The sequence below is a fragment of the Notamacropus eugenii genome, chromosome 5 (assembly GCF_028372415.1).
Source record: "Notamacropus eugenii isolate mMacEug1 chromosome 5, mMacEug1.pri_v2, whole genome shotgun sequence".
In the NCBI taxonomy this organism is placed as follows: Eukaryota; Metazoa; Chordata; class Mammalia; order Diprotodontia; family Macropodidae; genus Notamacropus; species Notamacropus eugenii.
Genome location: NC_092876.1, coordinates 47,476,287 through 47,504,077, shown reverse-complemented (window position 1 = coordinate 47,504,077; position 27,791 = coordinate 47,476,287). Strand labels below are relative to the sequence as shown.

The following is a 27,791-nucleotide window of genomic DNA, read 5'->3' as shown; positions in this document are numbered from 1 at the left end:
GCACAGTCTTCCTCACTTTGTTCTTTTTTCAGAAATGGAAGAGCAAAGCGATTAAGTGAAAGATAGAAAAAAGGGTTATTCTCGGTTATAGGGCAGCTTATTGTATGGATCTGACTCTGCTAGGACTCTGGCAAATTTTAGATTTCTGGGTCATAGCACTAGTGTGACTTTAACTAGGTTTTTTACTTAATTATAATTGTTAGGACAAAGTCAGATGTCAGCTCACTTGGCTGCATGCTTAGGCCTGTAGAATACTGAGTGCTTTGCTTGTAACTGCATCCGTTGTCTCCTTTCATTATCTGTTAATGGTACTCAACATGACAGGGTTGTTTTGATAAATGGAGTTTGTTGTGAAACCAGGACCTGGATTTGTGTTGGATTGGAGCTGAGGACAAGTAGGAGAAATGCTATACACAGGTCAGAGCTATAGTGTTTGGAATAATCTATGCCATATTGCATCAGTTGCATTGATACTGAAAATATGGAGGAATAGTTAATTTATATTCTATTTTTAAGCCAAGACTTACCTTTAATACGTATGCTTATTATTTGATTGTGTGCTTGTATAAAATATGTAAGAATATTCTTCTAATAATCTCTTTCTAATATGTAGATATATTACTTTTTATATTCATCATCAGTATGTTGAGGAGCTCTTATGTTGTTTGACTATCAGCTAGCTGGAATACTTCAGGTCAAGAGAGCATAGATTTTGCAACCAGTGAGAATAGGGGAAGTCTTCAGAAAGGAAGAAATTGAAGAAAAAGGATAAGAATGTGAGTATTAAAAGTTGAAGATACTTCTTCCCTCCCAGTTATTATGAGAGGATTTAGTAAGACTTTTGCTTGTTTGCTTGCACATGTTGTAACCTTTATGCAATGCAGTGTGTGCATGTGCAGGAGCTCAGGAATAAAATTCAATCTGTAGTTTTTAACCTGTTGTTGGCATGTTGCTTAATCTGCAGGCTATGAAGAATTTAGCTGTAATGAATGGTTGCTCTACTCACCTCATTAACTTTTTCTTTAAAAAAACAAATAAACTTGTATAGTGTAGTGAATAGAGGTGGTTAAGGAATCCTGTGGTATGTATATGATTTTCATATACATTTTTTTTGGTGCCACAGTCTGTAAAATAATAATATCTTTCCTCTATTAGGCTCAACCTCAACATAGTTTCCAGAGATGAAAGGATTGTTGAAATGTATACCATTTTAATTCATAAATTAGTGTTGCTTTTCTCACTAGCACTCTCTAATGTAGGATGAATCTGGATTTTTTTTAGGTACATTGAAAAGAAAAAAGTACTTTTTCTGGTTCTATTGTATTTCATGGTTTAGTGAATTAGTGAATGGGAGGCATGGTTGGGCAAATTACAGGGTCAGTAGGTTTTGACTGGGATTGATTTCACCTCTGACAGGTACAGTACTATCACATAGCCATTTGGATATGAAGTTTATTTTCAGGCAGCAAGTTATTCTCTTATTGAGATGTTAATGTACAATGGGTTTTGCAGCAGAACCAGACTTGCACTATGTAGTGCTATACACTACCTTCAATTTGTATTGATCACAGAAGTCTTTTTAGGGTGGCAAGGGCATTTTTTACTTCATCAGCTATATCTGTTTATTTGCTGTATTAGTAGTTTTAGATATATGTTTCTCTCCATTTCTATAACTTGAATTTTCTTTAAAGTTGAGGATAATATGAGTTTAGTACAAAAAATCTGGGAAAAAGAAAAGTGTGTCAGTTTCATCCCAATTTATGTCTGGGAGCCCTTGGGTTCTATCCTAAGCTCTTATTCTGATTTATTTTGTTACCTTGGGCAAATTATTCCTTAATCCCTTTATCTTTCAGATACCTACTTGTAAAACAGGACCTAGTAATTTGTCAAAGTTTTGGGATTTTGAAAGCCAATATTTCTAAAACCGCTTTCAGATTTTCATGAAATGGCTGGTCTGAAGATTAAAGGTAGTATTAATGACAACTGAAGTTTATCACTACAGTTTGATAACCAAAAACTTTTCTGCTTATTTTGAGTTGACACTGAGGGTATCCTTATTTTTTTAGGCTACCCAGTTTAGTATGATAAGATGCCATTTTTCTGTAATGTGACAATTCTTTAAAATAAATGGTCTCTACTGTCAAGGGATGAATTGCATATATTTAGTTTAAAATTTAATTTTTAATAGAATCTATCAGTTTTTCCCCTGTTGGTAGGGAGGAAACTAATTTAAAATTGACAGTTGGTAATTTTGTTTAGATGCATATTAAAATGAATTAATGAAGGAGATTGTAATTTGGTAGCCAGGGCGTGTATATGTTCATTTGAAGCCTCATGCTAAGGAATGTGCATTTATTCCTTCCCTATTAGATGAATTTCAATCAAACCCAAATTAAGCCATGCCTGCCTTAGCAGATGGATCTTTATTCTGCTGTTGAAAAGGGGTGGGAGAGGAAGATTTTTTTTAACAAAATGGCTTTTGAAAATTAAAATTGCAACCAAAATTGGGGCCAGAAATAGTCTCGACATATAGAGATGCATCTTTTTCTTGTGCAGCTTTTGAACAAATGCTTTGTGTGTCTTCTCCTATTACTATTATCTTTTTAGCAGCATTTGTGAGACGTCAGTAGGTGGTTTGCATTAATATTCTTGGCAGCGGCGGCAGCAGCAGCAGCAGTAGCAGCTCTAGCTCTAGGATGTGTGAACTGCTGATCACTCTCGGGGATGCGCTGCCTCTTTAATATCTTGCTTGCAGATGCATTTTCTAGCTGACCACGCTATTAAGAGCTGCCATCAATCACGCAGCCTCCTGGTTCCGGCTGCTCTGGAGGGGGAGGGAGACAGGACTGGAGAGAAGAGAGTCTAGAGAAAGGAGGGGATAAAGCAACAGCGGGAGGAAGCGTAGTGTGAGTGCCTGGCCGGCGAGGGAGGGGGCCGGGGGGAGCGAAGAGTGGGGAGTAGGAGGAGGCGGGGAGGATCCAACCCAGCCTAACCGAGCGGAGCCCAGCGGAGCCGAGCTTGGCAAGCGTGGCTCCCCGGGCTCCACGCCGGGTTTTCCTCACCGCCGCCTCCTGTCTCTCGGAGGCTGTTCTTTCTCTCCTCTGGTGTCTGGGTAAAAGACAAGAGCCTGGGTCACAGGCATGTGGAACTGTCTGCCCCGCAGCTGAGGCTGGAGTGAACTGAGCCGCCGCGGCCGCCTGTGTCTGTGTTGGGGCTGCTGGAAGCAGCCGCAGCGGCCGCAGACGGGGCGCCTGTCCGCGAGTGGGGGACCCCGGCAGCCCAGGCCGCTTCTGGGGAGCTCTGAACTCGGGCCGAGAGCCGCCGGGAGGGAGGCTCCAAGTCGGGCAATGCTCTTCACTTCCCGGCCGGCCCCGGAGCAGCGCCGCGCCGCTGAGAAGCTGAGGGGGCCTCCTTTTGTTTAGCAAGTGCATCTCATTCCCCTCCCCCTCCTCTCCCTGCCCTGCTCCTTCCTCCTCTCCCCACCTTCTTGCTTTCTTCTCATCCCTTGCTTTGGGGCCCCGACTTGGTGTAGGGTCCCCTATGAGGTTGGAAGCAGCCCTGCAGCTCTGCTGCTGGCTCCGGAGGAGGAGGAGGAGTTCTGCTGGGGTCAGCTTGTAACAGCTGCTGAGATTGCAGGCAAGTGGCGTTGGCCCATCCCCTGCCAAGAACTGGCGAGATTAAAACCCAGGGCCGGCAGAGGGGGTGAAGTGAGGGCCATGCAAGTGGCCAGGGACTGTGCCAGGAGGAATTGGGGCAGGAACCTTGGCATGAATTCACTCAGGGATTGTGAATGAGAGGAGTTGTTTAGGAAGGGGTGGGAAAGATTTCCCATTGTAGGCCGGGGAGTCAGAATAAGTAAGTTCTACTGTATTTGGAGATTTCAAGAGTCCGGGATTTTTGTCTTGCTGTAGACTTTTTAATATGTGATGTTCAAAAGTTGCTTAAACCCAGTTACTAAAAAGGAGTGCAGTGTTGAAGCTGACCTCATAACATGTTCTTGAAGAATCAAATATGGAAGTGTCTTTCCAGGAATAGGCAATGAGTGAGTGGACTGTCTATTGTATGACCACTAAAATACTGATGGTTTTATTTTTTAATTGGTGAAACCCCAGAAGCCCAACATAAAGTAACCAACATCATTTGGGCAGAGAAAATACTCTACTGTGTGTTTATTTTTACCTCTAAGCAAGAAAAGTTGGCTTGTGTAGATGAGCTGAGACCTTGGTTACCTCAGCAGCCCTTCTCACCTTGCCTACTGCTGGTTTAGAAATTTTTTAAATCTAATTTTGTCCATTTATAAAATATTCTTATAAAGCACTTTTGTGCCATTGAGTTTAAAAATGTAATTTGCTTTTTTCAGTATAATCTGAATGCTTTTTGCTACCGTAGCAAAAGTACAGGAATATCTTAGAGGGAGAATCTTTCAAGTTTTAATTGGTACAGTCTTTTGGTGTTAGGTGGTGGCTTAAAAAAATGTTTACTCAAATTTTGTTCTCAGCTGAAGTGACTGGAGACCTGCTTGACCACTTTCTGTTTGTTGAGAAAGAAACCAGCTCCACTTTGTTTTACAACCAGCTTTTAGGCTTCTCCTGAGCACATGTGGCACTGCTCTCCATGGGGCATTGTTTGGCTAGAAGGCTTCCTTTCAGCCATATGGAAATTTTTTTTAATGGCATGTGAATGAAAATGGCGGTGGATAGAAGACTAATTTTCCCCCTTGTAATTGTATGTTTTTGAGGGGGAAGGGTTTGTTAGTTTTAGGCTTAGAAAATAATTAAAAGTTGAGGGCAGAGTTGTCAAACTCTCAAAATTTGATGCTGTGAAATTTAAACGTTGGGTTCTGGAAATTTTTGCTTGGAACTTGTATTTAAAGTAAACACTATTTAAAATTTACAGTCTGGAATAATATTCCATTGCAAAGCAGTTGATCACTAGGCAGTTGTTTCTAGACATCGTCAACCCGATATTTTTATTTGTGGGTCACATTTGGATGCTTTCAGAAAAGAGGATTTTGAGTATTGACATTCCTTAGCAAAATAATATAAGGCAGACATTTTAAATGCTTAACAGCAAGTTCAGAATTGTGTGGCAGCGGCATTTAGAAGCTTTTATTTGTTTTTTTCCTTAACCCTCTAATTTAGTTGTGTTTAAACTATTTTATAAAGATCTCTGGGAGCAGTGAAAGGTGGTTTTGAGTCCAGAGTACTTGAGTGCTTATTGTATTCTGGCTGGGCTTGGTGCTTGGCAGGCAATGCTTGAAATGTTATTTGATCTGGCTGCACGATAGAATTGACTAGGATTACACCATTTCTTTCCCTGTGGCTGTTGAAAGTGATGCATCAGCGAGTGCTGTTCAGCAACATATTTAAAGACTTCAACTGCATGCATTCACTGTAAGGAGGTTTCTAGAGAAAGGCTGTTTAGATTTTTGTCTTATTTTGTGGTTTTGCATTTATGAATTGAGGCAAAAGCTGACGTAATGTATCTGAGCCACTTCCTTTGTGTGTGTGTGTGTTGTGTTGTGTTTGTTTTATGGTTTGTAGCGAGTTCCAATTTTAAGCATGTGTTTGCACATGTGTGTGGTGTTTATATTTTTTGTTTTGTGGTGAAATACATTTTAAGCATTTGTGATTATTTCTCTATTCTTGCACATATGCATTGTACATATAAAAATATTTTGCTATAGGTGTCTTCAGTGACATGTCACTTTCTCATGTTGTGCAGTTTGGGGATAGAACAGCAGTGGAGGGCAGAACTCCCTTGCCATTAAGGTTCAGTAGCATGCTTGTGTGTTTGCGACCTAGCTTTTTATTTTAACATGACTATGTTTACAGCTGTTAGGTCCCAGTTTATTGGCTTCTTTTCTCATTGTAGTTTTATTCAACACTGAATGGTTTATAAATTTGCTGGGTGCATTTCTTAATTCTTCTCCATCATCCTACTTGCCTCTTTTTCATGTGATGGAAGAACACGTGCTTTCATATGCTCATGTCAGTTTTTAATTTGTAAGAGGTTTTATTTATGATTTTGAGGGGAAAAAGGGAAACTAAGTAATTTATTAATAGACTTTGCACAAGCCTGCTTGTTCTAAGGTCAAAGGGTTTTGCTAGCTATTGTGTGGTTTAAGATCAGGCAAACAGATCAACCGTTTTATAATGACCTAGGAGATCTTTTCTTTTACCCTATGAAACAAGCATTACTATATCCAATATTATAAAATTGGTCTCTCTGTCTGCATGTCTGTCTCTCTCAGAAATCAACATTGCTAAGTGTAGATGCTTTTCGTCTGTTTAAACTCACACAAGTGCTGAGCTTTAAAGTTTTTCCCCTCCCATCTCCATGTCTTAGAAATTTGTTTAGGCGCATTTGTTTATCTCTTCTGCTTGCCATTCTCCCTGGCTATCCCAGGGATGGCAAACCTGTGACCTTGAGGCCACATGTGGCCCTCTAGGTCCTCAAGTGCAGCCCTTTGACTGACTCCAAACTTCACAGAACATATGCGCTTAATAAAAGGAGTTGTTCTGCAAAATTTGGACTTAGTCAAAAGGCTGCACCCAAGCACATAGAAGACCACACATTCCTGTATGTCTGTCTTTCTGCCTATCTTTCTAATATAATCTCTCTTGAATATAGGCCTATGACTGAACCAGACTGTCATAAGCCATAAAATAGATTAGCAGTGACTTTTCTCAGCACTTCGTGGTCTGGTCATCCTTTACATCTACTTTTGTATTGGGAAGAGTATTCTTCAAGCTTATGAGAAACCAGTGGTTGTTGACAATATTATGTAGACTTGCATATTTTAAAAGGAGCAAAAAACATAAAAGCAAACATGCATGAAATCTGTTTATGCATATGGCTAATGTGGTGCCTTTATCTGAAACTCAATTAACTGACTGAAGGCAGGGTCAAGATGGCAGGAGGAAAAGATTGGTTGGGTGATGAAGCAGTTCTGGGTATTAATTCTTTGGAGAACTGGCAGCCTATTTAAGAGAGTAGGTTGTTTTCTAGAAAATGTGACTTATAATGAAACATTGTAAAACCTATGGCTACTTTATAATATGCTGCTAATATAATTAACATATTTTGTAGCAGTTAGAGAAATAGCTTAAAATTTGAAACATACAGCAAGTTCCTAACTCATAAATGAGTTTTATTTCCCAATTCATTTAAGTTGAAGGATACTTCCTTATGGTGGCTAGTTTACCATAGAAGCCTACAGAATTCCTTTTTTAGCCAAGTAATAAGTGAAATACTCTGTTTACAGGGAAGAATTAATATTGTTGAAATTCTGGTACATAATAACTTAAAATTGTATGTTTCTTTCTAACTTTGCTGGTACTTGAAGAAAAGTAGGGTTTAAGAGAGGAGTGTAAATGAGAGTTTTGTAGATGTCTAAGTGGCCTTGTAAGAACTTGGAGGTTACTGTTATTCTTTAATATCTACTTTCACTTCAGTACCTAAAGCTTTTTTCCCTTGATAGAGATACATCAGTAGCAATATTTTTATATTTATCATCTAGGATTATGTCATTATTTGGCACATAAAAGGTTTGGATGGGGAGTGAGAGGCAAAGGACAATATTTAGAAAGGAAAACAATCAGTTTGTTGTTGTTCTCTCATTCAGTTGTGTCTGACTCTTTGTGACCCCATGGACTGTCCATGGGATTTTCTTGCCAAAGATACTTGATTGGTTTGCCATTTCCTTCTCCAGTGGATTAAGGCAAACAGAGATTAAGTTACTTGTCCAGAGTCACACAGCTAAAAAAAAAAAAAAAAAATCTGAGGCTGCATTTGAACTCAGGTTTTACTGACTTAAGGCCCAGTCCTCCATCCATTGACCAACCTAGCTGCTTTCAGCAATCAATAAGCATTTATTAATAAATGAATGATAAAGCATTTATTGAGCTCTTTTTATATGCCAAGCATGACTAGAAAATGTGGATCTGTGGTACTTGGTGTGTATATAGCTGCATGTGTTCCATATTTGCTTCCTGACTCTCTTTCCATCAGTACCATGTGCATTTCTGGGAAAATACATCCCAATTATATGAGGAAGATGTTTTACTAGAATTTGTCTAAATTCCTTTACTAATTTGCATATTTTGAGTGACTCTTGAAAGCTAAAAGGAGTATGGACTGAGCTGTACTGTGCTTCACCCTAGCCATCTTATTGCTATTTTCTCTGCTTTTGCACCCTGAAAACTGGGCTTTTGAAGATCAAAAGAGCGAAGTCAGTCAATGAGCATTATTTATTAAGCACTTATTATATGTCAGAAACTGTGATAAACTCTATTCTTTCTCCCACAAAGGAAGGCAAAAACATGAACCCTGCCTTCAGAGAGTTCACATTATAATGAAGGAGACAGTATATACAAACAGTAATGTACAAATGAGACATAAGACAGGGTAAGCAGTATGTAATTTCAGAAGGGAGGCCTCTTGCAAAAGGTGGGATTTATACAATCTTTGAAATAAGCCAGGAATGAATTATTTGGTTTTTTTGGTAATCAATCAACAGTAGATAGAGCTACATTTTATATTTTCTGTGGCTTTAGTTGTGTGATTTTGAAGGTATAATTTCTGTAGAAAATCAATTTCCAAAAGCTTTTTTGTCTCATTATAATGTTTTCTTCCAAATATCCTCCATGTGCACGGGACTTTCTCATAAAGATTTTATAGAGATATGAAAGTTGGCATATGGTTTGGTAGTTGCTTATGGCTTCTTGGTTGCCTTTTAAAAATAATAGTACCATCTGTGATCTTTTTCATTCTTTTGGAATCTTTCCCTCTTTGTGATATCTTGAAGATTGACCTCTTAATGTTTTTGTTTCCAGTAAAGATTGTATCTGTTGTCTGAATAACAGGTTTACCTAGATACTCATTACTTGAGATCTTGATACTCAGTCATATCAAAGTTGGATGCTGGGTGATTATATGAGTTTATTTAAGAAAGCCAGGAAAAGTTACCAATGTTTCTTGAAGTCCACTTGGCTTTTCTGTACCTCTCTGCTTTTATGATCTGTGATACATTGGCTCCATTCCTTCAGATTCTCTGAATGCTGTTACTAGTTAGAGCTGCTGGATGCAGCTTCCTGAAAATCACTTAGGTTACTACTGATTAAGGTGTCAAATGTATCCAGTACTACTTCCATTCTCCATCATGCCTTATTTTCTCTCCTGTACTGACTATAAGAGAGTTCTGGTCATAAACCTTGGTACAGTCAATCGGTAAGTTTTTTTTTAATGCCTACTTTGTGCCAAGCATTGGCACTAAGCACTGTCAGTGGAAAGCACTTAACTACTTGTAGTAAGGAAAGTGACAGATATAGTTTGTCAAATTTGAAAGCAAAATTGGGAAAGTTTAAGAAAATTTTCTTTAATATAGCTTAATGAGGAAAGTGGTCAAAGTTACGTATGAGTCTTGAATCTTTGAAACTAAAGCTTTAACTATTTAACATGACTTTTAGAAGAGTACCTTAAAGATGAACTCTTGGTAGAATTTCATTTTCAATGAAAAAATATTTAGACAAGGAATAAATAATTTTGTGAAACTAGCTACATATCCAGTATTGTTAGAAAAATAAGGAGACTATAGGGCAATGCTATCTAGTATAATCACATGGATACTTGGAACAGGTGTACCTGGAACTTAGAAAAAAGTAGATGTGCTTCTTTCTTTTTTTTTTTTTTTTAAGTCTTAGTTGAGTGCATTACTTTTATATATGTTGAAAACTTGTTCCTTATCTAAAATATTTTTTTCATTGTAGATAGAATTCTGTAAGGAGTTCAATCCATGAAACAACTAATATATCAAAAAAATAAGGTGAGGGAGAGTATACCCTTGAAGTAGATATTCTTTAAGCCTGATCTTTATAATTAATAAAATAATAGTTTAAAAATTAGTTAACATTTATAGAACAGTGAAATCATTACCAGTCACCAAGTTGGCTTCATTAGAACAAATGGTGCCAGACAAACTTGATTACTTTATAATAGAAATGGGGGAAAAATGGTTGAAGAAGAGAGTACTGTAAATCTTATATTTGTCCTCTTTTACTAGTTAATTTAGTGTAAGATCTTTAAGAAAATTATCCTGAAAAATTATTTTAGGTTTATTTGGTGATGAGTTTATCTAGGGGGAAATGTGATGTCCATGTAGGTTAGTTAACCAAGTAGGTTAGCTGGTGGGAAATGAATTGCTTACTGTTTTCCCTTCACTGTTCTCAGTGCTGGGGTTACAAAAAGAGGTAAAACAGTCGGAGCTCACAATCTAATGGGGAGAGGCAACAAGCAAACAAATGTATACAAACTATATACAGGATAAATAGGAATTCACTAAAATAGGGAAGGCAGTAGAATAGCATTGTGAACTGTGCTGTGACCAAAGAAGGGCACAAAATCCCCCCCCGCCCCCCCCTCCCCCAAAAAAGTGAAGGGGCATGTTGAGAAAGCAACAATTCTCAAAAGCATATGTAATAGAATAAACCCAGCACGTGTTAGAAAGGCAGGGAGGTTGTTAAAGTACTGGACCTGGGACCCCGTTCAAATCCAGCCTCAGACATTTCTTAGTTTTTTGTAACCTTGGGCAAGTCATGTCATCTTTGTCTCCCTTATTCTATTGAACTGTAAAAGAAGTATAGCAATGACAACCATGGTAATAGCTGCCTTTCAAGATTGTTGTGAGGCTCAGATGAGCTAGTGTTTGTAAAGCACTCATCACAGTGCACATTTAATAAATGCTTGTTTTCTCCCTTAGAAATAAAGTATGGTACCAAAAATTAATGGTAATCTTACTGAAGATTTAGGAAAGTCTATTATGAATTGAATTAATGTGTTACCTTACTCTGTCACATCATGAGGGTGATAATGATTCGAATACCTTACGTTTGCAGAGGGTATTTATAATATGTTTGATCTTTACAGTAACTCTGTGAGTTGGGTAAGTCAGGGTATTATCCACTTTCGTTTAAAAGAGATGAACTTAAATCTTAAAGTTGACTTGTCCAAAGTTAGGTAACTGTTAAAAGACAAAACTGGGAAAAGTAACTCCCTATATTTATTATCTGATTTTCCACCTTTTCCACTGTTCAACTTTTCTACTTACTGTTCGGGGAAATCTTGTCACATTTAGTGATAGTAACTAGGAATGCATTTAGCTACCTCTGTACCTATGTATGTGTACACGCATCTATAATTGTGGGGCTGGAGGATACAAATATGTGGCCAAAATGGAGAAGTTATACATTTTTCTTTGACAGGCTAAAGGCAGGTAGTATTCTGGAACAGCAAGGTCTAGGGCTTAAAAAGTAATCTCCCCTGTCACCAGTTTTAGAGACATATTTGATTTAATAAGTTTGTCTTTTAAAATGTACTTTTAACCAAAGAACTGTGTTAGATGAAAAGTCTTTAGTCATATGAATTTGAAGTGGAGCATTCAAGTGGAAATGTGCATTGTGCTGTAAGACATGTGAGCCTAGGCTTCCAAGAAAGAAGGAAGGAGTGAAGACATTTATTTGGGAGTCCTCTCCCAAAAGGCAATGTAAAAGACCATAGAAAGTGCATGAGGTCTTCATGGGAGAGAGTATGGAAGGCTGAGGTCAGGGGAGAGAGATAAATTGAAAAGAGAAATTAATTAAAGTAAATTAAAGGGTCTTGAAAAATGGATTGAATTTGGATGGTAGAGTTGAGAGCATTCTCATTAGATATAATGGTATGGTCAAAAGCTTAACAGACAGTAACACATATTAGCCTTAGATGGCTTATCAGAAGGAAACAACAAGTCATTTGGGGGCCAGAGTGTAGTGAAGTCATCAGTGTTAGAGTAAAGACTTTGGGCTTTATTCTTAGAAAGTACTGGGGAGCCATTACATATTTTTGAGCAGGGAGTAGCACAAGTTGTTTTTTTTTCTTTTTGAAAAAAAATGTGATGTGGCACTTTTAAAACATTTTCAGTTCAGTTGACCAAACATTTCAAGTCCTAAATGTGCAGGAATCTTTTTATATATTATTTTACTTGTCCTTATAACACCTTCGGAAGAAGAGATGATTGAAAATAATGACTGAAGTGCTCTACACTCATGGACTGTCCTAGTTGATTAGCCTGTCGTTTAGTCTCACTGAACTTCACTGTACTCATCTGTAAAATGGAGATAATAAAAGCTGGACCACTTATTTGCAGGGTTGTTGTGAAGGTCAAATGATACTGTATAGCTAAAGCTCATTGCAAAATTTAGATCAACATGTCCTTCATTTATTAAAGGCTGGTAGGATGATTATATTACCTTTTTGTTTTGTTTTGTTTTAAATCAGGTTAACGGCCTTTTGCCTAAGCTCATGTTTGGTTGAGCTTTAAGATTGCTGAATGAATTTAGTTCCAGAATCTAAGTCCTGGAAATCATTGTATTTTCTTCTCATGCTACAAAAAATTTACCCATCAGCTTCGTATAAGATCAGATGAAATAATGGAGATGAAAGCATTTGAAAAAATACAAAATGTTTTTTATAAATGTAAGGTATTATTAGCTAGAATTACTGTGAGAATTTTTAGAACACATAAAAGTGATGAGTGATGGAATTTCTGTTGCTTTTAGGTGTCTTTACCATTAGAGGTTTGAAATAGACAATATGTAACAAGGATGACTAATTAGATTTCTCATCTACCTCTCTTTTTCATGATGTGAATTACTTTTTGCAACTATCCTTAAGGTAGGGCCAGTTTTTGTGAGAATGTTGTCACAGAAGGGACAAAATTCAGTAAGTAGCTTGTGCCATTTGAAAAATTGCTTAAGTCAAAAGCCTCCAGATGGTATGTGCTGCTGTGTTCACAGCTGTATTTACCACTAGCTCACCAGATTATCTACTAATAATTTTTAAATAGCTGGTTAGGAACAGTGGTATGTTCAAGTCTTTGCTGGTTTTGAACCGCAACAGAAATAGTTCCTTTTTTTGTATACTTTTTAGTAAAATGCCAATGAAATGACTTTAAATCAATTGAATGCAGTTAAGTCTGCATTCAAGGTGTCTGGGTTGGGTCATATTTCTGCTTTGCAAAAATCTTTTAAGATGTTTGCTTTATTTCCAGTAAGTGAAAGAAAAAAGACATTTTTTGGGGGGGGTGTATGGGATTATCATGCCAGAGAATGTAATTATTATCCCAGCCTAATTCATCCCATACCCAAAATGAACTTAGAATTGCAAGGTATCCTTAACAAGTGGTCATGAAGCCTTTGTTGAACGTCTCCAAGGAAGAGGAAAGCAGTCACTGTCTTCTAAGGCTGCCTAGTCCACTTTGAGGTAGCTGTAGTTGCTGGAAAGTTTGTTCTGACATCAAGCCTAAACTCTGTTTTCTCCTTAGAAATACCAGCCCACTCAAGTGTGAGCAGCCTGATAGGTAACATTGTCATATGATTTTACTTGTAATTCACTAGTATCTTTATATCTGGAAAGGCCATATTTAGATGTATTTTAAATAGCTTCTCCTGTGGTTACAGAGCCTTATTGTTAGTTGCCTTTTATTAAAATTATTCTTGTCATAGCACATAAACACAAAAATAGTAAAATCTTGCTCTTTGTTGCAGGTATTTATTAGTCTTAGTGGGATGTCTTCTGTGACTAAAATTTAATTACTTTTGCACTGTGCATGTAAACATACTAAAGCAGTTTTCCTTAGCAATTTGTGAACAATTTGGGTAAGACATTTGTGAAAATGAATATACAGTTATATATTTGGGGGCATTGTTCTTGAGAAAATGGCATCCGGAGCTATTAATGCTACATTTACAACTCCAGTCTCAATTAGACATTAGGGAAATAAATATGATCTTCATCAGTGTGAAATTTTGCATTTGAATAATTTACATTTTATTTTTTGTTTAACATACTAATAATTTGAAAAAAAGATGGTACCAAAGAGGGGGTAATTAGATTGAAATTTAATGTCATCTAGTTTCTCACCTTTTTAGGCATTATATTTTTATAGTCATATAATTTCTTCAGAGTATAATTCCCCCTTTGGGGGAAATATATGTTCATTGAGTGAATGAATATAACAACAGAGGTTGAATGATAATAAAGGTAAATTTTCACTGAGAGAACTCTGGCAATTAACATTCAGTCCTGAGTATGTTGTTGGGAGCAGTTGTGAGTTTTGACCTTTGAATGGAGAGGGACAAATAGTTCTGAAAAAATTTTTAAATAATTAATAATGACTTCTTTAGGAAACTTTGTCAACCCAGGGACTTGAGTGACTGCACAAACATTCATTGAAGGAATAAATAATTGCAATGAATTTTCTACAGGTATTATAATCTCACATTTCTGATTTGACAGCTGGATTAGAATTCTGGCTTCCTCCCCTGTCTCCTCTGGTGTTGGGGAGAGGGCTGTAAATTTTACATTAGTAGCACTGCTGTTGGCTTCCTCCAGAGGGAACAGGGCAAACTTCAAAGGAATGATTCAGTGTGATTAAGCTCTTTTGTGAAAATGGATATAATTCAGATGCAGCAATATCAGGTTTTGTAGTAAATAAAAAATGTGTTATTTTTTAGAGTTGTATCATTACCTTTCCCTGATATTGCTTTAACAAACAACAAGAAGATAAGGAAGAGGAAGTAGTTTATTAGTATTTATTCTAAGGGGGAAACTCAAAGGTATATACTTATGAATGGGATGTTATTAACCATTTAAATACTTTAACAGATCTGTGAGTTCATTGACTTTTTTTTGCCTGGGTGGGGGGGAAGGGAGGATCTTTCCAGTGCCCATTCATGTTTTATTTAGTTCAATTCTTGTCCACGTTCTCCTATGAATCTTCCACAGAGGATCTTGTCAACAGAGGCCTTCCTGTAGCTCTTAACATTTTACCGGCACTTTGGTAGTTTGCCTGCTGCTGCTGCTGCTGCTGCTGTGACTAGCCTAGTGCCTTTTTCTATTTTCTATGTCCTAGTGAAATCCTTTATGCCATTTCTTTGTGAGTGAGTCACTTGTGATAGTATGCTGCCTGCCACAAACTGACACCTGTCTTGCAACTCTCTATTGCCTTTGGGCTCACTGGGAATTTTGATTTCTTCAGAGATTGTTGTCTTATGATTTACAGCCATAAGGCCTCTCTCTGGGAGGATATTGGTGTTAAAAGATTATTTTTTTTCTGATTTGGGAGCAGTTTGGAGGCATTGAAAGTGTTCTATTATTTCCCAAAGGAATTTAGTCTATTCTCTTCCTCCTGCTCCAAGTTTCTAGACCCAGATCATTGTCCATCTACCAGGCCTCTCCAAGAAATGTGTAATGAGGGACTCACTGCAGGGATTCCCCTTTCACCTGCACATCAAGTCTTTTTTAGCCTGTCTGTGGAAGCACTTTACCTTAGGCAATTCAACTAACAATCTATTCTCTCTTTTTTCTGTTAAGAATAACAGCTAGAAACTTGGACCTCTTAAATGTTTTTAATCACTAATGATTCCCTTATCCTTTTTGCTGAAAATATTGCTTTGAAATTACTTTAAGTGTCTGGAAATCTCCCTTTGCTCCATACATTGACTTGATTGATTAAAAAGGCAAGAAGAGGACTGGGGAGTCAGAAGGTGTTTTTTTGTAATCTCTGATGTGACCTTGGGTAAATTACTTTTCCTATAAGGGCCTAGGCCTCCTCTTGTATAAAATGGTGTTTAACCAGTTCATCTATTAAATTCCTTTTCAGCTCTGAAAGTCTACATTTCTGTTATAGGACTAAATGTTATTTACATGGCACCTTAAAGTTTACAGGAGAGTGGGACTACATTTCCATTTCTTTACAAGAGACTCGTGAGGTACAAACTGCAACTATAATTCCCATTTTACAAATGAGGAAAACAGCTCAGAGAGGGTATACATTTTACTCTTAAGTCACAGAGCTAGTAAATGTAAATGTCTGAGGCAGATTATGAGTCGAAGTCTTTTGACTTCAAATCTAGTACTCGCAGAATTATAAAACCTCAAAGTTGAAAGGGAACTTAAGAGCAGTTTCCTGCAACTGCTATCTCCACATGATTCCCTTCTCTCCATTCACAATAACTGGTCATCCAGCCTTAGCTTGGAGAGTTTAAATCAGCAAGAACTCACAACTCAATGCACTGCCTTCTCACCTTTGGGCAGCTCTGATTGTTAGGAACTTTATTCTAACATCAAGTCCTTGATGCCTCCTTCTACCCATGGCTTCTAGTTTTTCCCTCTGGATAAGCAGAATAAGTCCAGTCTTTCTTCAACATGACAGGTTCTTCACATACTTAAGTACTTTCTCCATATTCTCTGTTCACCCCTCAGCACCTCACCCCCAAATCTACCCCAACTAAACCCCCATTCTTCTCTGACCTAAGAACCCCCAATTCATCCAAGCAATCATCCTTCCTAAGGTATAGCTCCTGACCCCTCACCGTCCTGGGTACACTTACCCTCCATGAACATAAAGGCTTAATGACTGTAGGTAGGCTTTGTGCACCCAGGATTCTTGTTTAGGTATGAATTGGACTAGAGGGCCAATGAAAATCATTTTCAAGGCTTGCTATATTTGAACCGTTTGTTATCCTAAATTTCCTCTGTAGAATCCTGACTCCAGTACATCCTTGCCTGAATTATCCCTGTTCAAAAATTTCTTATCTTTAGCTCATGTTATTTTGCCAGTCACTATAGCTGGCAAGTTTCTGTTGAAATTTTGGAGTTTCCCCCCACATATAAAGATTCTGAGAGCTATTTTATTTGTAGTTATTTAGAGCTAGAAGATTCTTTTTCATTTTAGTTGTTGCTGAGGGATTGAGTGTGCCTGGCAGCAGGTGGAGATACGATGAAAGTATCAAAGTGACTGAAAAAGAGTGCAAGAAGCTATAAACTTCTGTTAAAAAATAAAAAAGACAACTCCCTCCTCCCCACAGTCCCAAACTTTTCCTTGAATCTGACAGTAACAAATCCCTGTGGAATTTACTTTTTACAAGCAGTCAAAACATAAGGTATTTGCTCCATTTCCTATTGAAATCTCAACAAAGAAGCCAAAAAATCAGATTTCCACTTCCTGATAATAAAACTATTCTTTTGAGAACAGAGCTTGGAATAGATTTTTATATGGCAGTTCCTACTGATTAATTGAATGCCCTTAGATAATCTTTTGTGTGTAAGGTTAACTTTCTTGAGAAGGAAGAGTATAGCTAAATGGTATGTTTATTATTAGAATATTGTAATTTGCTTAAGGCAGAGAAGCCCGCTTTGTTTATAGTTTGAGGTGCATATAAAGGGGGAAAAAGTGCATATAAAGGAGTTAAGAGAGTTACGAGCTTATTAGATCATTTTAGAGACTGCTTATCCCTTTATGGGACAGTAAAGTAATTATGAATATTGTTTGAATCTTTCAACATTACTAACTTTCTAAAGATATTAGATATCGGCTTCATTTTCTCACCATTTTACGTATCTAAAACGCTTTTTATCTGTCTCTCTCTTTGCTTTTATCTCACTCTCTCTGGTGGTGATTAATAGACATAGGAACAATTCTTTATCTTTTGCGGGGGAAGGCTTTTCGATTGTTTCCTCAGGAAAACTTAATTTTTTTCTGCCTTAAGTTCATGCCAGTGTCATCAAGAAACTATAAATGAAGCTTTCCAAGAGGAAGTTGAGAGGCAGCATGGTGTGGTGGATAAGTTTGGTCTGCCTTGGAGTGAGGACCATTTGACTTCAGGGTTCTTACTCTTTCACATGTTGGCAGTGTGTTCCTAGGCACTTAGGTTGCTTTCCATATTCTAGGTAGTTTTCTACTAATATAGGTTGCAGATGAGCTCTGATTTGTGTCTGTGGAGTTATCCCTTACACCATGAAATTACAGTTCCTCCCTCCCCTCCCCCAAAGGGGGAATTAATCAACAGACCGTTATTATGAGTATTCTCACTTACAGCACTTCTAGGATCCAAGCATTCCGGCCTTCTATGATCCAGAGAGAGAATAGCTCTGTTTAGAGATTCTAGGAAATTTAATTTATTCTGGTTTATTTAGCCTTTGCCTTTGCATGGATGGAAAAGAGAACATCTGAGGTAGGGTGGTTGCTGAGGATGGACACTGAGTTAAATTAAAGGTGAACAATTCCAGTTTACTGTGTTTATAGGAAGATAAGCATTCTTCCTTTAGAGACTGTTCTTAGATTTAGATAACACAATCTCCAGACTTAACAGTAAAGACCTTTCCATGAAGCATGTTACAGTTATTTGTATGTCAATATGATATTTAAGGAAATTAACAATTTCATTATAGAAAGGAAGTGGACGTTATTATTGTTAATTTTTGTGATTGAACATAGATATCAATTTCCACAGGTGTAGCTATAATAGAGAGTTGGAATGCAGATTTAGAAATGAAGTGATGATGCAGGCTCCTGTCAAACATGGAATTAGGTACACATGCTTGTTGAGTGATCTGACAGGTGGAAGGGACCTCAGTTGAACCATCAAGTTCAAATGTACAAGATTCATCCCTACAAATTGCAGTTAGCCAAACTACTCCATCACCTCTACTATAGGGAGGAGCTTACTACATCTTACACTGGCCCATACCACTTTTGAATGGTTGTAATTTTTAGGAAAATGCTCTTTAAATGGAGCCTAACCTATTAATTATATCCCATGTTCTTATTTCTACTCTCTTTTCCAGTAGAACAAGCTTATTTTACTTTAATACAAAACAAAACAATACAAACTCTTAGGAGTGAAGGACAAGCTATACCTCCAAGAATAACTATAAAAATCTTGGATTTCTAAAATTGGTTTTATCTGGTGTTGGGGTCCCCTAGACCATTTACGGGAACCCCTAACCCCAACCCAAGGCTCTTGTCCAGCAAGAGGCCTTGATCTCGTGAGTAATGAATGGGGCGGGAGACAAAGATGGTGAAGACTCCGTTTTATTCATCTAAATCACATGCATTTATAGTTTTACCTACGTACATTCCTAAGTACATTCCTAAGCCCTACGTAGAACCTATCACCTATCACCTTTTACATTGAACCTATCACCTATCACCTTTCCTTATATGGGTGTCTTCTCCACTGGACATCCGGAGCCAGGACAAAGAGCTGCCACGTTGCAAACAAGGACGAGACCCTTCCTCCTGAATCCATCTAGTTCCACCCCTACTGACAAGCCCCTAGGTTATCTAGGCAGGCTCTCAGTGTGGCGTCCTGAAAATGGATAGGGGTCGGCTCTAACTCGTCCCGTTACAATCTGGGACCTCCATTGTAGTTAATTTTTTTTTTTTAAATGGGTGGTTAAATACTGTACTAGTTTGTAAAAAAGTTAATATGCATTATTCAGTTTATTTAAATTTATCTATTTAAAATTTTTCTTGTATGTTGATTGGGACCATCCATTATTATATGTTACTGAAGCAGAAAACATTTGGATCTTGTAAATAGGATCTGTAGAGTTTACCTTTGAAAGAAGGGAAATAAAGACACTAGAATTACTGACATTTTATAACTTTAAACATATACAACATAATAAACATACATATAAAAATATGTAATATAATAAGTATATGCGAATATGTAATATAATAAAATAAACTTTAACATTCTATAAACTTTGTGACATTGTACAACATTCTACAACTTTATAATCTAACTGAACTGCAATGGTTCACCCTTGTGTAGTAGGTAATTTTTGACATTCTATTTACTGCTGCATGTGTGTGTACATATATATACACTTCATTATAAAATTAGACTTATTTATTTCTAGTATGTGTTTGCTTTTGCATTAGGATGTTTATTCATAAACTGTGTATCCTGAAAGAGATATTCAAATCAGTATTCTAGAAAATCAACACCATTTCAGTAGTGATATTTCCTCTAGAAATGCTAGAGAAAAAGCAGAGAAGACATGCTCAGTAGATAGTGGTATCACTCACCAGTTGCTTTTTAGGTTTCTTTCACCTTTGTTTTGAAAATCATTAACTGTGCTGTGATATAGGCTGGTAGGTAATTCAAAAAGCCTAGACAGTAAATTAAGATAGAAAGTTTGGGCTGTCTTTATTGTTTAGTTAAAGATCAATGTTTATTTTTACAATATTTAAGTTTTTACTTTGCCTCAAAATATGGGAGCTTTCATATTGGACTTTCATACTGAGAATATTGACAGGATTTTAGTGGGAAGAGAATTAATGAAAAAACATTTAAATTTGGCCAGGCACTGGACATAGAAATACAGAGAATGAAATAATTCCTGTATAGTCTTAAAAAAAATTATTTCTAACAAGGAAACAAGTACTTACCCAAGGTGTATACAGAATTAAATAAAAATAAATGTGAGGTAGTCAAATACAAGCTTGTAAATTAGGGAGGAAAGCCAGCCTGTTCTTTGAGGTAAAATATCATTTGAACTGTTTTGGGGTAGGGTTTTAAGAAAATGGGATTTTTTGCTCAAGTTTTATTTATATTTCTATAACCATAGCTTCAGGGTGAAATCTACCTTCCTTGGCATATCTTTTGCATAATGAATATTTGTTATTTTTTCCCATGAGTTTAATTTGAGTTCAAATCCAAATACTAGCCGTGTGACCCCTAGCAAGTCACTTACACTCTGTCTTTCTTAGTTTCTTCATCTGTAGGATGGGGATAATAAGAGCATCTACCTGAGGTGTAAAGATAAAATGAAATGATATTTGTAAAGCACTATATAGATGCTAGCTGTGTTATTATAAGTAACAAAAGGGCAGCTTCTTCCTATCCATAGTTGTGAAAGGTACCTCCTTCCCTTCTCCTCCAATTTCTGATATAACTTTTTATATTTAGGTCTCTACCCTTTGGATGGGCAGCTAGATGATGCAGTGGATAGTGGTTGTGATTGCCTGGCCAGAAGTAAGAAGGCTCATTTTCCCGAGTTCAAATCTGGCCCCAGATCCTTGCCATTTATGTGACCCTGGGCAAGTCATTGTTTGCTTCAGTGCCTCTTCTGTAAAATAAGCTGGAGAAGAAAATGACAAACCACTTATCTCTGCCCAGAAAACCACAGATGGGGTCATAGAAAATTAGAAATGACTGAACAACAAATAACTAACAAACTCTATGCAGATGAATCTCAAATTTAGATGTGCCTCTCCAGTTTCTTACTTGAATTTCAGTTCTATATCACTAATTGCCTAATGGACATTATGAATTTTGTGTCTTGAAGCCATGTCTAAAACCTGAACTCATCTTTTGCCTAAATTCTCCACTTTCCCAAACTTACTGATTTGTGTCAAAAATACTATTATCCTTCTAGTTTCCTGTTTTCTTAATCTCAATATATCCAATCAGTTGCCAAATTTTGTAGTTTCTTTCTCCAGATCATCAGACTCTTTCAAGTCATGATCATTACTTACCTCTAGAATATTGCAAAGACCTCCAAATGAATTTTCCTATATTGGCTCTTCACACTCCAGTCCATCCCACACACTGTTGCCAAAAATTTGGGTTCTTCTTAAATGTTGATCTCACCATGTGACTCATCCCAACTCAGCCAACTCCAGTGGCTTCTTATTTTCAGGATCAGATATAAACTACTCTGTTTAGCTTTTAAAGCCACATAGTCTAGCTTCAATGTGTCTTTCTAGCCTCATTGGACAGTACTTATCTTCCCTCATTCTGGATTCCAGTGAAATTGATCCCTCTGTCCCTCACATAGGGACATTTCCTGACTTTTGCACTGACCATCCCCTATGCCTGCAGTATACTCTTTTACTACCACTTGTAACATGCATCTCATCATCTTTTCTTCCTGAAGCCTTATTCTCCCACCTCCCTTTCTTCCATATACATCTTGTATTAACTGCTTTGAAAAGTTAATGAACTTTTATATTTTTGCTACATATGTATTTTGCATTTATATTTTTGCTACATATGTATTTTGCATATATTTGTTTTTTTTCCCCATTAATTGTTCTTTGCAAGTACAGATTGTTTCATTCTTTATATACGTATATCCCTAGAACCTAGCACAATGCCTGGTATTTATTGTTTACTCTGTTTCTGTCAGAAGACGAGTTTTAGACATCCTTGCTACATATACCAAGCGACTTTGGCTGGGTTTTTAAGGAAAACTTTGGCAATATTTGCTGATTGCTAGTTAAATTCTAAAAAGATCAAGTTATTAAGTTCAGACTCATGTTCATTTAGAAAGTTCCCAGGCCATCATAACCCTAATGGATTAGAGGCTAGATTGTGAAATAAAGGGCCAGAAAGAATGTTTGCAAACTGTGCCTTCAGTACAAATTTTAGCATTAAGTGCTTGGATACAAGTTAGTAAAAAATGGTGTCTAGACGCACAACAGGAAGTTTTTGCTTTTTTTGAAATTAATGGGTAAATAGTCTTTACAAATAAACTATTTCTCAGATCTTAGTGGATTGACTGCTTTAAGTTGCAACGTTGTGCTCTCTGACTGTTGCATCAATCCAGTTGACTTGGGGTAAACCAAATATGGTCAGAAGATTTAGATCTGATTATGTTCTGTAGTTTCTCTTGGCATTTCCTTCCCATCCCTTTCTAAATTATGAATTAGTTGTCCATATTTATATTATGTTACTATTGTAATTCTATAAACTGTTGTATTCAGTATTTTAGTTTCAGCCTTCTTAAAAACCATGTCTTTAGAAACTCTTCTTGTTTGAAGAATAATTCTGTTTTTCAGAATAGATCTTCCCATATTTTCTTTCTTTCAATAAACTATCAAGAAGTACATTTCAACTAGACCTTTGGATAGTTAAAGCAGCTGGTATAGTGGCAACATTGTGTTCATCCTTTGTTGCCGAAGAAGACTATGCCATCGGAGAAATAATGACATGACTTGCACTTGACTCTGTTCTGAGTGAGGGAGGGCTGTGCAGGTCACCAGCCTCACTTCTTCTCCAGAGCCATCTGAATCCAGTGACCAGATATTCATCAGGATGACTGGAGATGTTACACTAATACTCACAATGGAGTCAGGAGACTTTGAATCCTGACTGGCACTTAAGACTTTTAGCTGGATGTGTTAAGTCATTTACCTCCTCTGACCCTTAGTTTCCTCCTTTGTAAAATTGGGATAGTAAAGCCGCAAAGTATCTACATCACAGTGTTGTTAGGAAAACATTTTATATACTTTTTGACCCTTTAAAATGTGAATAGTTATCTTGAAGGGAGTCTTTCTCATTAAGTAGAGTGGAAGGAAAAACGGCAAATTGGCTAGCTGTGAGGAAGTTTAATTGAAAACTGATAGTTTAAGATTAATCACATGGTAAATTTTGTCAAGGGGAAGAAGACATGATCTACTGACTAGCCTGTATTACCAGTAGAGGTTTTTAACCTTAAAAGTTACAAAACATTTCTTGAGATGCTTATTCTTTTTTTCTTTTTTTTTTCCTTTTTTTTAATTTAACTTTTAACATTTATTTTCACAAAATTTTGGGTTACAAATTTTCTCCCCTTTTCTCCCCTCCCCCCCCAAACCCAAGCATTCTAATTGCCCCTGTGACCAATCAGCTCTCTCTTCTATCCTCCCTCTCTGCCCTTGTCTCCGTCTTCTCTTTTGTCTTGTAGGGCCAGATAGCTTTCTTTACCCCTTAACCTGTATTTCTTATTTCCTAGTGGTAAGAACGTTACAGTTGATCCTAACACTTTGAGTTCCAACTTCTTTAGCTCCCTCCCTCTCCACCCCTTCCCTTTGGAAGACAAGCAATTCAATATAGGCCAAATCTGTGTAGTTTTGCAAATGATTTCCATACTAGTTGTGTTGTATAGGACTAGCTATATTTCCCTCCATCCTATCCTGTCCCCCATTACTTCTATTCTCTTATGATCCTTACCCTCCCCATGAGTGTTGACCTCGGATTGCATTCTCCTCCCCATGCCCTCCCCTCCATCCTCCCCCCCACCCTGCTTGTGCCCTTGTCCCCCACTCTCCTGTATTGTGAGATAGGTTTTCCTATCAAAATGAGTGTGCATTTTATTCTTTCCTTTAGTGGAATGTGATGAGAGTAGACCTCATGTTTTTCTCTCACCTCCCCTCCTTATCCCTCCACTAATAAGTCTTTTGCTTGCCTCTTTTATGAGAGATAATTTGCCCCATTCAATTTCTCCCTTTCTCCTCCCAATATTTCTCTCTCACTGCTTGATTTCATTTTTTTTTTTAAGATATGATCCCATCCTCTTCAATTCACTCTGTGTACTCTGTCTCTATGTATGTGTGCGTGTGTGCATGTGTGTGTGTGTACTCCCATCCAGTACCCAGATACTGAAATGTTTCAAGAGTTACAAATATTGTCTTTCCATGTAGGAATGTAAACAGTTCAACTTTAGTAAGTCCCTTATGACTTCTCTTTGCTGTTCACCTTTTCATGGTTCTCTTCATTCTTGTGTTTGAAAGTCAAATTTTCTTTTCAGCTCTGGTCTTTTCATCAAGAAAATTTGAAAATCCTCCATTTCATTGAAAGACCATTTTTTCTCCTGAAGTATTATACTCAGTTTTGTTGGGTAGGTGATTCTTGGTTTTAGTCCTAGTTCCTTTGACTTCTGGAATATCCTATTCCATTCCCTTCGATCCCTTAATGTAGAGGGTGCTAGATCTTGTGTTATCCTGATTGTATTTCCACAATACTTGAATTGTTTCTCTCTAGCTGCTTGCAATATTTTCTCCTTGACCTGGGAACTCTGGAATTTGGCCACAATGTTCCTAGGAGTTTCTCTTTTTGGATCTCTTTCAGGCAGTGTTCTGTGGATTCCTTGAATATTTATTTTGCCCTCTGGTTCTAGAATCTCAGGGCAGTTTTCCTTGATAATTTCCTGAAAGATGATGTCTAGGCTCTTCTTTTGATCATGGTTTTCAGGTAGTCCCAGAATTTTTACAATGTCTCTCCTGAATCTATTTTCCAGGTCAGTTGTTTTTCCAATAAGATATTTCACATTATCTTCCATTTTTCCAATCTTCTCGCTATGTTCTGTGATATCTGTCTTTCTCATAAAGTCCTTAGCCTCCATCTGTGCCATTCTAGTTTTGAAAGAACTATTTTCTTCAGGGAGCTTTTGAATCTCCTTTTCCATTTGGCTAATTCTGCTTTTGAAAGCATTCTTCTCCTCCTTGGCTTTTTGAACCTCTTTTGCCAATTGAGCTAGGCTAGTTTTCAAGGTGTTAATTTCTTCAACATTTTTTTGGGTCTCCTTTAGCAGGGAGCTGATCTGCTTTTCATGCTTCTCTTTCATCCCTTTCATTTCTCTTCCCAGTTTTTCCTCCACCTCTCTAACTTGATTTTCAAAATTCTTTTTGAGCTCTTCCATGGCCTGAGCCCATTGGGTGGGCTGGGACACAGAATCCTTGATTTCTGTGTCTTTGCCTGATGGTAAGCATTGTTCTTCCTCATCAGAAAGGAAGGGAGGAAATGTCTGTTCTCCAAGAAAGTACCCTTCAATAGTTTTATTTCTTTTCCCTTTTCTGGGCATTCTCCCCAGCCAGTGGCTTGACCTCTGAATATTCTCCTCACACCCACCTCACCTCCTGGTCCTCCCAGCCAGCGTTTGGGGACTGAGATTCAAATGCTGCTTCCCGCCTCAGGGCTTTTGGCAGGGGCAGGGCTGCTATTCAGTGTGAGAATTAAGTTCAGGTGGTCAGGTGGGGGCAGGGCCGCCTCTCAGGCTCTGTTGCCTCAGGGGGTTTATGTACAGACCTTCCACAATGGATCCAGGCTTCCGCCCGCTTGGGGAGCCCCTGTCTGCAGCCGCCTCTCAGCTTCTATCTCCCGGGGGGGGGGCCTGAGTTATGGGGGCACCCCACTCCCCTCTCGACCTGCCAAAGAGACTGCCCCACCAACCCCCGTCACCTGTGGGTGGAGGGGCTTGTGCCGCCGCTGGAGATCCTGTCCCTGAAGCCTGCTCGGATCTGTACCTCTCAGAGCCGCGGCCGCCGCAGGTCTGGCCTGGGCTCCGCGTCTGCAGTGCGACGGACCTTCTGCGAGAGGTTCGCAGGTCCCTCTGTGGGTGGAGGGACCCGCGTGGCCGCTGGAGATCCCGTCCCGTAGCCCGCTCGGATCTTTTCCTCACGGTGTCGCGGCTGCTGCAGGGCTGCCCTCTGCTCCCAGTCCTGGCGCCCAGTCTGCGGCGCGAAGGACCCCCCGCGAGAGGTTTGCAGGTCTCTCCGGAACAGAAATCTCCCTCGCTCCAATATTCCGTGGCCTCTGGGTGCAGAATTCACCTTGAGTTGGTCCCCTCTAGCCGTTCTGTGGGTTGTGGGTTCGGAGTGTATGTGCATCCTTCTACTCCGCCATCTTGGCTCCGCCCCTGGCGATGCTTATTCTAAGGCAGAATCAGATGACTTTTGACAGCCAGCTCTTCATGATGCTTATTGACTGTTGTGCAGTGGGATGCTTTTCTACCCATTTAGGTTACAGAGGGTTATAGCATGAATCATGATGTTGAATGTGCTATCTCAGTGGGTGGGGATAGCAGGTATTTGTGCTATGTCCGTGTTAGAAACTTCATGTCTCAAATTTATATTTTAAAAACATTTAAACATGATTGCTGCTTTTGTGCTGCTTCTCATTTCTAGTTGGAGGAAACTGGTATTTTATGCCCATTTATGCTCTTAAGACTCAGAAGGTGTCTAGTCAAGGCTTATATATCAGTATAATAATATTAATTCTTTAACAGTATTTCACAATATTTGTTTATTCCACCATTGAGGTCCATGTTATAGAAATAAGGGGAAAGGTTTTGTGTGTCATTACAACTGAGTACAATAATTTTTTATGAGCAGTTTGCTTTTGGTACAACATTAGCTTGATATAATACATTACTTCAGTAATGTGAGTTATCTTTTCTTGTAACATCAGTCTACTGTATTCTCAGTGCCTAACTCACAGTGCCTTACATGTGATGGGTGTTCAGTAAATGTTTGTTGAATTGAATTGCTGAATTAATAATCATTTACATTTTGCTTTAAGGCTTACAAATTTTAATCCCCCTGACAACTCTTTGGTAGTGTAAGTATCCCCATTTCATAACCTGAGACTGAGGTCCGGTGACTTAATGTAAAGTTTCAGGGACTCTAGTAAGTGGCCAAGTTGGGATTTGAATCTAGGTTTTATTCTCAGAACTTTGGTGTTGGAAAGGAGTGCAGAGGTCATCTGTCCATGCCAGGAATCTCTCTTTTGACGTATCTGACAAATATTTAATACAGTTGCTGTGAAGCCCTGTAGTGAGGGGAAAAATTTAGCTTTCAGGATCTTCTGATGTCAGTGATGCTGCCTTCTAATTAATTTATGACACCATAGGTTATCTGAATCAGGTAAAGAGTGTCTTCTCTAGGATCACTCTGCTCTGAGGCAGGTTTTGAACCCACGTCTTTCTGAATCAAAGCTTGACTTCTGAACCAATTTTGCCGTTCCATACCTTTTTCCATTCTGAATCCTTGAGGGCTAAGACTGTTTATTTTGGTCTTTGTATCTTAAGTGCATCACACTTAGATCAGTAATAAATAAATACTTGTTGCATCGGATTAGAGTGAATACTTGGTGTTTTGTAAGGTAGCCTTAAGTGGTGATTAGAGTCCTGTGCTTGGAGTCAAGAAAAACTAGGTTTAAATCTTGCCTATCACAATGTGAGTTCTTAAGCTCAGTTTCTTTTTCTGTAAAATGGAGCTATTAACATTTATAGTACCTGACTTCTCAGGGTGCTTGTGGGACTCCATTCAGATGATATATGTAGACAAGTTTGCAAATTTCTAGGAATTTCGGTATATGTTATAACTTTTGACTGTAGGGCTTTTTTGATCAACTTGTGAT

The 27,791-nt window shown here is 38.0% G+C and overlaps 1 protein-coding gene across 3 annotated transcripts in view; it reads left to right on the top strand.

The window, feature by feature from the left end:
- Window positions 1–3,144: 3,144 nt before the first annotated feature.
- The window catches only part of RERE (arginine-glutamic acid dipeptide repeats), a 478,375-nt gene continuing 453,728 nt past the window's right edge, over window positions 3,145–27,791 (top strand). For all 3 annotated transcript variants that reach the window (XM_072608761.1, XM_072608759.1, XM_072608758.1), the window contains exon 1: window positions 3,145–3,636. The gene's annotated coding sequence lies outside the window, so the exon portion shown is untranslated. The remainder of the gene's footprint in view (window positions 3,637–27,791) is intronic.